General features: G+C 53.2%; 1 pseudogene, besides 8 other annotated features; it reads left to right on the top strand.

Moving 5' to 3' along the window:
• Nucleotides 1-1,675, top strand: Tc00.1047053509133.10 (annotated as a pseudogene; the record flags this gene model as incomplete).
• Nucleotides 1-2,378: a sequence feature (heterozygous, Esmeraldo-like haplotype).
• Nucleotides 1,749-6,486: a mobile genetic element.
• Nucleotides 2,379-5,918: a sequence feature (areas not merged during assembly with more than two copies in the genome that could not be assigned to a particular haplotype).
• Nucleotides 5,919-7,957: a sequence feature (heterozygous, Esmeraldo-like haplotype).
• Nucleotides 6,485-7,404: a mobile genetic element.
• Nucleotides 7,404-7,436: a microsatellite.
• Nucleotides 7,405-7,682: a mobile genetic element.
• Nucleotides 7,683-7,957: a mobile genetic element.

Raw genomic sequence — 7,957 nt, 5'->3', positions numbered from 1 at the left:
GATGCAGACGTTGGATTCCTTCCGTGCATCTTTTCTTGCGTGCGTGAAAGGCGCTGTTGTGGTCATTGTTGAGGCGCATTACACAAGTACCACGGATAGCAAATCGTGTGTTGGTGGAGCTGCGGATTCGATTGGCAGCGATAAAAGGACGTGGACGAAGGGAAGTGCCATCGTGTTTGATCATTACGACATTAGCTTTGACCCCCTGTTGCGCCCAACAGCTATTGTGGATGATGGAGGTATAAAAGGGCTTTTGTTGGGGGGTATGGCAAGTCAAGGGCTCCACCGACGAAGGTGGCTGGTGATGACTATTGGACGCCCAGGATGGCGGAGGGTGACGTTCCGCATGACGATGAGGATGAGAGGAAGAGGGAGTTTGCGTGGCATGGAAGCGGCACCTGGAATCTTGACAGCTTTTTGAGGGATTTCAAACCCATTCCCGAACACTTCAAACAATTTCTGGGCGGTGGCGGGGCAGTCATTCGGTTGGAGGCCAAGAGTCGCTACGCGCTGCCTATTCACGCCTTGAAGGATGATGGAAAGGTCGTTTTGTTGGTCATCGTTGCCAAAGGTTTTACTTATGGCTGGGAGTTTTCAAGGGATACGAGACCTGCGGGATGCATCCGGCATGCGGCTCTTGCATGGAAGGGCAGATATCTCGTCATGATGACGTCGAGTGAGGACGGCAGCCGCGGGTTTTACACGTCGGACGAAAAGGGGGAGTCGGTGGACGGAGGCATACGACACTCCTTCACGCGTGTGGGGCAACTCACTGACACGTGCGGGGCACGGCGTGCAGGGTGGCTTCGTCAGCGCGACGGTCGATGGACAGAAAGTCATTCCCGTCAGCCGGCCGGTATATTCCGAGACGGACGGTAAAGAAGAAACGCGTCGACTTCACTTGTGGCTGTCGGACCTGCGGCGAATTTATGAAGTTGGGCCGGTATCCGCTGTTGGTGAGAAGGTCGCCGCCAGCACTCTGCCGCACTCCGTTGAGCCGCAGGTATGGAAGGATCCGATAGAAGCGAGGAGATTGTACTGCTCGTACGAGGTCGCTGCTGCAGAGGACGGTGAGTACAACATTGCTTTTGCGGACTTGACGGAGAAGTTGGGGGACATGAAGAAGGTGGTGGCCGCATGGGGGACGAAGGAATACGGTTGCGGGAACGAAAGGAATAATAAGAATCGCAGTGACTGTGATGATGGTGGCCTAACCGAAGGGCTGGTTGGCTTCTTATCCAGCACGTCGACTGACAGCACGTGGAGAGACGAGTGCCTCTGCGTGAATGCGACCGTTCGCGGGGAAGTGACAAGTACTCCCGATGGTGGATTGACGTTCAAAGGACCCGGAGCAGGGGCGGAGTGGCCTGTTGGCGACATGGGGCCGAATCAGCCGCACCACATTGCGGACAAGAATTTCACCCTCATGGCTCCGGCGCCCATCCACGAGGTGCCGAAAGCAGGCAGCAGCAGCTCTATCCCTTTGACGGGTGTGAAGCTACATGACACCGGCCACACGGTGCTCTTTTGTCTGTCGTACACGAATGAAAATAAGTGGGAGGTAACATTCAACGGCAACACTCAGAATTTGTCGGGGGATCCCAACCGGGTGCAGGGCAGAAAATGTCAGGTGGCACTGGGAATGGATTATTATTTCAAGGATTTGATTGTGTAGGTGGATGGATTGCTGACATGCGACAGCGAAAAAGATTATGAGGACTATGAGGGCTTCTTTGAAGAGTTAAAAAAACTGGCGCCGCCGGCCACCCCGACGTGGTGCCAAGGACTAGCGCTCTTTGCCGGAGAGGAAGCTAAGCACCTGCTGCCCATCCGCTGCGCGCGGAGAGGTAGCAGGCGCCGCACAAACGGGTCGGAAGGGCACCAGATGGAGCCATTTACATGGCCGCCCGCGGAGCGGTATTTCTATCCGCTGCTGAATTCCATCGGCGCTTTTCAGCGCTATACATACTGTTTGCGTGCCGTATGCGACGCGGAACGACAAAAGTTACTGCTAAGCGGAGACATTGAGCAGAACCCAGGCCCCATAGCAGCACTCCAGATGAACGTTTCCTGCCTCACGCCGTCAAAACTCGCAACATTAATGGCGCAAGGAGCAGACATAATGGCCACCCAGGAGATTTGGAAGCCGTCAGAGCAGATCGCCAGCATGCATACTGGAGATTATGTGCTCTATGCACAGTCGCGCATCGGCAAGGGAGGCGGTGTGGCGGTGCTGGTGCGGAGAACTCTCCGCTCCAAGCGTATACCTCCCACCATCCCCCAGCATGACACCAGCCTTGAAGTGGTGGTGGTCCAGGTTGCTCTGGACCAGAACCGTGATCTTATTGTAGCGAGTGCCTATATGAGACCACCACCGCAAGTATCGCAATCCTTTAGGCGGTTAGTAAACTGCCTTCCAGCCTCGTCGCCGCTTCTGCTGTGCGGGGATTTCAACATGCATCACCCACAGTGGGAGCCGTTCTTGGAGTCTTCTCCAAGCGAGGTTGCCGCAGAATTTTTAGAACTGTGCACGGATGCGGGACTCACCTTGGTTAACACCCCTGGTGAGATCACGTATGCCCGTGGCACAAGAAAACGATCCCGTATCGATCTGACATGGTCAAAGCATTTGACTGTGTCAGATTGGTCAGCTTCTGTGTCGCCGCTTAGTGATCACTACATGCTAACATTTACGCTGCATCAGGCATTTATGGATACCATACCTTCGACACCTAAGACATTCTACAGTTGGGGGAAGTGTAAATGGGATTTATTCATCAAGGACTTCGACGCACAACTTCCGGCATATGACCACAAAAAGCAGTCCACCGGCATTAAAGCTTTCACGAGAGCGCTTGTTACTTCGTATCGACGACATTGCCCCCGCGGCATGCACAAGGATGGTCCCAGGCTTTGGGACGACACTCCCATGGAGGCAGAGCGGATTGCTACCGACAGCAAGGCCCGCTATCTACAGTTACCGACGCCCGACCGTGAGGCAGAAATGCAACGGACAAGGAGTCAATTCTTCCTCCCACTCCGAGAGCGCTTGCGTAACACGTATCCACGTCGCATCAGCAAGTTAAATCCGGGCGAACCACTCGCATGGAAATGCATTTTCGGACGAAAAAAGGCATCACTTCCACCTCCTACATCATTGTTGTTGGGAGATGGTCAACACACTTATAAAACAGCAAGGAGAGCAGCGAACGCTCTCAATCGCATCTTTTTTCCACTTCACCCTCTCACAAGGCAGTTAGGTTTTCCAAAGGCATCAAAAGACAGAACCCATCTTTGGGCATTACTTCTTCTTCTCTTTTTAGGCAGCAGAACAACAACGAGTCTGCCGCTACATCTACTTCAGTTTTTTCATTCTCATCTAGTTCAGAGCCACAGGATACAAACGAAGCTGCCACCACATCTGGTTTAGTTGCTCATCTTCACTCCCCTCTTGATGCACCTTTTAATCGTACGGAACTGCTTGCTGCGATACGTAATACGCCGTATGGCAAGGCCCCCGGACCGGATGAAGCCTACAGTGAGGCACTGCGACATATTTCGTCAAAGGGTCTTCGATTCCTTTTTCGTTGCATTAACCACAGCTGGACGACCGGTACGATCCCGGCTGAGTGGAGACGCGCTACCATCGTCCCACTCTTAAAACCCGGTAAGTTGCCGGAACTGCTTGAGTCATATCGTCCCATCAGCCTTACTTCCATTGTGAGTAAGGTTGCTGAGAAAATGGTACTGAAGAGACTGCTTTGGGTGTGGACGCCTCACCCCCACCAGTATGCATATCGTAGTATGCGTACCACGACGATGCGGCTGGCACACCTGATACACGAAGTGGAGCATAATAGAAATCATTAATTCCAAGTGAACCTTCCCAAGAAGAGCGGTATTGGTAATCAACTCCACTACAGACCCCATCGGACTCTGCTGGTGTTGGTTGATTTCAGCAAGGCTTTTGACTCCATAGATCATCGAGTCCTCAGTCGCTTGCTGGCTAATATTCCGGGGGTGAGTTGTAGAAGGTGGCTTATAAATTTTCTATTTGGTCGCTACGCGAAGACACGAGTTGGTAACAGAAACAGTGATCGGCGTCCCATGCTGCGAGGAGCTCCTCAGGGGTCCGTACTGGGACCATATTTGTTCTCCCTTTACGTACACCCACTTCTCAATCTGCTGAACAGCTTTTCGGGTGTCACAGCAGACATGTATGCGGACGACCTCTCTATTATCGTTAAGGGGTAGTCCCGGGAAGACGCCATTCCCACTGCCAACATGGTTCTTAAAAAACTGCATGGGTGAAGTCAGGAAAATGGCCTGGCCATCAACCCGTCAAAGTGTGAAGCCGCTTGGTTCACACTCTCCACGCACACGGAGTCAGATTATGATCGTGAAGGAAAGTGGCCCCTGGTAGTGGCTGGATGTGAAATCCCAGTCATGACCATGGGGGCATCGCGAACCACGAAGCTTCTTGGCATGGATCTCGATCCACGACTGTCGCTAAATGTGGCGGCCTCCAAGCAATGCGCTGCCACTTCGCAACGGATATCGCAGCTACGCTGCATAGCACATAAAGAGGCGGGACCATCCCCACATGACCTACGCACGTTCGTCATTGGATACGGTGCTCCCAAATTACGCTATGGCAGCGAGCTCATATGGGCAGTAGCGACGGATTCAGCGAAGAATGAGATGCAGAAGACGTATGCAACCCTGGCGCGCATTGTCAGCGGAGTTCCGAGCACTGTCGACCCGGAATCCGCACTTCTAGATGCTAATATGCCGCCGCTCCACGTCCTTTGCCTGCGCGCGCGGCTCTCCATATTTGAGAACACACGCGCATGTCAGATGGACTGGATGCGGAGACCTCCGTCTGAGCCACCGCCTCGCGCAGGTTTCCGCATCTCGCCATTATCTCGGGACGAGCTATATGCCTTCGTAGACGCGTACACAAAGGACTATGGCATCACTCAGAGCTCACCACGCGAAGAGCGGTTTTTTCGCAGCTCCATTCCTCCCTGGTTTGCGGCCTCCGCACACCAGGTCACCATTGGCGTGGAACTTCCGATAGACCACTCAATAACTGACGAGGAAGAGCTGATACGGGAAAAGCGCAGAGTCAGCGAAGAGGCTCTAGCGCTGCACAGCCATCGTTCGTGGATATTAGCGAAGAGTGGCGGCGTAGATGTTCCCAATTCAGCCGGGGTTGGAATCCTGCTTTCATCCCTCAATTCATCGGAGATAATAGAAAAGGCCAGTATAAACCGCGGTGCACGCCCATGCAGCTACAGGACGGAATCCCGCGCACTGCTTCTAGCCCTAGAAAAGCTGATTATACCTCGTATCCAACACAGGCATAAAACCCTGCTTGTGGTTACAGACAGTCAGTCTCTTCTTGCGGCTTTAAATAAGGGCCCGCTCAGTCAGACAGACTGGACGGAGGATCAGATCTGGCAGCGTCTCTTGACACTGACGTGTGCTGGCTGGTCTGTGCACCTGCAGTTTTGTTACGGACATTGTGAAGTACATGCTAACGAGCTTGCAGATCAGCATGCGACACAGACTTTGGAAACTGGACAATACACGGAGCAAACAATTGCACCTTTATGGCATACGGATCTGCTGACATGTTTTACTACCCAGCTCACCAACAAGTGGCGTAGTACCATTCGTCAAGACACTCATCGCCACTTGCTTTGCGGCACAAGGCCATCCGATCTCAGCGGTAAGGACCTGATCACTCAGGAAGTTCTCCACCGTCAAGAACTGGTTCACCTCGCAAGGGCAAGGTGCGGCGAATCTGAGCTCTGGGGTCGACTATACTGGGCTGTGAGAGATTGCACGAACTAATGCCGCGTCTGCAACATCTCACCGGAACAGTCTGCATATATGCGCTCCAACAAAGATCCAACTGCACCGGGGACGGGCACTGTTTCCCCGTCGGAAAGGGACGAAGACGTCTCTCCAGTAAGGAGACGGACCATCACACGCCGTCGGAAGGAGAAATGTCCGTACTGTGATTCTACATTGACAGGATTCTCGAATCTCGTTGGTCACTGTCGGTCATTTCATCCGAAACATCCTCCACCGCTTCCCGAGCTCAAATGAGATTTCTGTGGCATGGTTTTCCCCACACGGAGAAGTACCGCACAGCACAGAAGTCGCTGCGCACACAACCCAGACGCCACTCGACATCTAAACAGAAGTGCCAGGAGGCGATCTCTGCTGCCGCAGGATCAGCCAGCTTCCAAAAGCACGCCAATTGGCCCGCAGGAAACCTTGCACCATCTGCTTCTAGAATGTCCAGGCACCTTGGCTGTGCGCCAACGGCTGGGCATTGAACAGGACCTCCGCACTGAAAAGTTCTCTCAATGGCAGTTGCTTCACAGCAGGAAACTTTTGTCGCTGCTCAACCACCTCTTCGGCACTCAGATGGCAATGTATAGCTAGACGCGCTGGTAATAGTAGAAAAAAAAAATGGCGAAATTTGAGGCACTCCAGCCAAACGACACCGCCGCTGCCCTTCGCAAGTTCCACCCCTTCGCCAAGTTCTGAAGTGTAAACACACGACCGCGTGATATGCCGTCTGCGGTGTTTTCCGCAGACCGCACGTAGGCAAAGGATGCTTGTACTCCGCGAGAGTCCAAAAACTCATATATCCGTTGCAGCTCCCACGTCATGGCGTGTGTCTTTGAGCTGCCTTTATTCGTCGCTCCTTGCAGCGAAGTATTGTCCACCCAAACGTCCATGGTGGATGGCAAGATGGCGGAAAAGGCCGACAAGGCCAAGCGTACCGCGCGCGCCTCGGCCTGCATGATGAGAAAAGGTTCCTTCCCCTCCCATTTTCCTTCGGCAATTTTAACGTCGCCGGAGTCTGGAATGAAAACGGCTCCCCATCCATGGAGCGATGCATCCGTGATGATGGCGGCTGATGCCTTTTCAGTGGGCTTGATGATTCGCTTACGGTTATATTCTCGATGATGTGTCGTAGTCTCTCATCCAAACCAACCGCTGCCGGCGGAAGGTTCTTCGGGGATGTCTCCTGCACAATTCCCCGGTGAAGTGCGGATAATCGCCGTCACACTGCCTTGATAAAAAAGTAGTGGTCATATAAACGCGTGCCAAAATGGCAGCCGCATACAAAAAGCGTGACGCCATAATCTCCATTTCCGCGATGGTTAAAGAATTGAGCGCCGGCATGGCGCGCACAGACCGGACAATCTTCTCACTCAGGGACACCGTCTGGAGTGTGATCAAACTGCACCCCCAGGAAGGTGTACTGCGTGGCGCCCGATTCGCGGTCCTCCCCTATCGTGGCGTCACAGCCGGCCGCATTACGAAGCACTTGGACTTCCCACAATGTCGCATCGCTTTTCGGCCCTGCAATGCGTATATTTTTTTTTTTTTTTTTTTTTTTTTCTTCTCTTACCAGTCGTAGTAACTACACCTCAATTGTGCAGCTCTGGTAAGCGTACGAAGGAATTCAGTAGCAAGGATAACCTTACTCCGCGGGCAGCCATTATAGAATGGCTCCAACATCTGCCCTTCCGGCCCGTAAAACTAAGTAACAACTACTCATCGGGTTTGAAGCATGAACAGCAGGCGCTTAGCTTCCTCTCTAGCAAAGAGTACTAAACCCTGGCACCACGTTGAGGTGGCCGGCTGAGCCAGGGCAATGCGTATATCATCGATCCAAACGTCGTCGCGCACCAATGGAGGTGCAGCCCAGAGGGGGTGAACCACCGTCGTCACCCCTGCAATTGCCGAAGTAATAATAATCTGGAGAATTTCTGGGCTGGCCTTGTATCCCATTGGGAGCCGTGTCAGTTCCACCAGCGTGCCGTCCTCCACGCGGCATCGAAAGAGATGCCGCGTCTCCCGCGGTAAAGAGACTTGAAAAAAAGGATGCCTTTAATTCCAGGCAGGAAGCGGCCTCAGCCATCACAGG

This window comes from Trypanosoma cruzi, genomic scaffold (genome assembly GCF_000209065.1).
Source record: "Trypanosoma cruzi strain CL Brener 1047053517155 genomic scaffold, whole genome shotgun sequence".
NCBI lineage: Eukaryota > Euglenozoa > Kinetoplastea > Trypanosomatida > Trypanosomatidae > Trypanosoma > Trypanosoma cruzi.
Note: the sequence above shows the minus strand (reverse complement) of the source record. Positions and strands in the feature narration are given on the sequence as shown.